Source organism: Octopus bimaculoides, chromosome 6 (assembly GCF_046866305.1).
Source record: "Octopus bimaculoides isolate indiv1 chromosome 6, ASM4686630v1, whole genome shotgun sequence".
Lineage (NCBI taxonomy): Eukaryota > Metazoa > Mollusca > Cephalopoda > Octopoda > Octopodidae > Octopus > Octopus bimaculoides.
The window spans coordinates 13,208,753-13,211,252 of record NC_142933.1 but is presented as its reverse complement, the minus strand read 5'-3'; the positions used below and the strand labels follow the sequence as shown (position 1 = coordinate 13,211,252).

At 34.8% G+C, this 2,500-nt stretch overlaps 1 long non-coding RNA gene across 1 annotated transcript in view; it reads left to right on the top strand.

Annotated features, from left to right (window-relative positions):
• Positions 1-2,500, top strand: part of LOC128251432 (uncharacterized) — a 60,653-nt gene that overhangs the window by 56,648 nt on the left and 1,505 nt on the right. The window lies entirely within an intron of this gene.

Sequence of the window (2,500 nt, the reverse complement as noted above, 5' to 3'; positions counted from 1 at the left end):
TAACTGTCTGGGTGCTTTGCGTTCTTGTCCCATTTTGTATTATATATTTATATATTTGAAAACCCTACAAGAATAGGTGCAAGCGCTAATATTTATAAAACATGTGACATATTAATAAAAATCTGTAAATGTACAACCATCCAGATACCTGAGTACATTATTATTTTTTCATATATATATATATATATATAAATATATATATATATATATATATATATATATATATATATATATATATATATATATATATATATATATATATATATATATATATATATATATATATATATATATATATATACGATGGGCTTCTTTCAGTTTCCGTTTACCAAATCCACTCACAAGGCTTTGGTCGGCTCGAGGCTATGGTAGAAGACACTTGCCCAAAGTGCCATACAGTGGAACTGAACCCGGGACCATGTGGCTGGTAAGCAAGCTACTTACCACACAGCCACTCCTGCGTCTATGTATGTATTATGAAAAGAGGTAGGGCCCTGAAAATGCGACACGCATCCAAAATCAGGTCAGTAGTGGGTCTCACACGCCTTTCAATTATACAATGCAGGACAACAAACACAGGATTAGGATAGAGTGCGGAATACAACCCTAAAATGGGTAGAAAACAGGCGTGGGTTTGAAAGCTTTCATAGGACACACACGTGTTTCATTAAAATGCCAAAAAAATTATGTAAGTAGAAGCATTAGGCAATCATGCATGGTACTTCATCAGAGTCCTGTAACAAATTTGTAAAGAAACACAGAGAGAGAGAGAGAGAGAGAGAGAGAGAGAGAGAGAGAGAGAGAGAGAGAGAAAGAGAAAGAGAAAATGAGAGACAGACAGAGTGAGTGAGAGAAAGAGAGGGAAGAGGATTAAGATGAACGCTCTGGCACGTGTACGCATACAAAAGCTATTGGCACAGACGCACACGCATACACGCACGCACGCACACACGTACAGGCGACAATTAGCTTTGGGTGGGAGAGTAGCGTATGTTTACATTGCACGCGCTATTAGCATTTGTATGTGTGTGTGTGTGTGTGTGTGTGTGTGTATCTGTACATGTGTAAGTGCCAGTGGCGTTTCTTTAGCTCTTTCTCTCTCTCTCTCTCTCTTTCACTCTTACTATTTACCTGACGATTTAACGCATGGGCCTTTGCGCAAGTTAAATATATGCTCAATCTTCAACATTTTATCTATTCTATTATCTATATATTAATATCTATGTTATTTACTTCCCTCGTAAACTGTGTGTAACGCTATGTCCTAGATATGAAGTTTTCCCAGACTAATAACCGTATTCTTCCCTTTTAAACTGTATTTAACGGTATATTCCAGATACGGAGTTTTTGCAGCTATCATTATATCAATAACAGACTTTGTAACTTTCTTCATAAAAGATATTTAATGGCATATATCCTGGCTGCGGCTTTTACTAATTATATAGTATTAAGTCCTTATTAAATTATTTTATTATCGAAACGGAGTTTGGTGTGATACGGCAAAGAATGACCATAGAGCACATTAGAGGGAACTGAAACGAAAGATGCTGAGAAGATACAAGGATAGATTGGGAAAAGTGCAAAGTAAAGAAATACGAATTAAAAACAAAGAAAGGAGAATCAGGAACGACGGCAGAAAGAAATTAAATTCATGCAAGTACAGCGTGTTTCAAAAGTCTAGGATCTTGTTCAAAACGGGGGCACCAGTATTTTCTTAACGAAACACTTTGAAACTTGGGACACTGGTAGAATGTGTCATATAAAACATCTTTTTCTCTTAGTCTTCTTAACAAAAAAACCTACATCGCAAGTTATTTCATGTTAAAGTTGTCGTATTTCTGTAATTTCAACCAATCACTGACGTCTATTCAGCTGAATAGAGTTACTGCTGCCGGTCATAAAAATGTTATTCCCTGTGACATATTTCATCCGGTTTAATCGTAATTTATACGCATATATTGTTTATATAATAAATTACGCTATGTGTATCTATGTGTGTAACAATTTTAGAGTTCGGATTCTAGAGTTAGGGTTAGTTTTAGGGTTAGGGTTAGGGTTAGGGTTAGGGTTAGAGTTAGGGCTGAAATGTCAGAACTAACGGGGATTAATACGATATACACCGTTACAGCGCTAACTGTTTTCAACTGAATAGACGTCAGTGATTAGTAGAAATTATCGAAATAAGACAAGTTTTTTACATGAAATAAATTCGAATACAAAAATTTTTTTCTGTTCTATAACACAAAATAGATAAGTATACGAAGTTTGAAAGTCTTTCGGTACCAAAAACACTACATAAAACATAAATGAAAACTGGTGCCCCCGTTTTGAACAAGATCCAAAGTCTATGCCTCATTCTAAGAACTCTTATATCATGAACTACAAACGGTAGCAAGACTGAAATGGTATTATCTAAAAGCTAAAAGTGTCAAGTCTTCTTCTGTTAATTTAATTTAAATTTAATTTAATTTAATTTAATTTTTTGTTTTTGTCTCTTCTC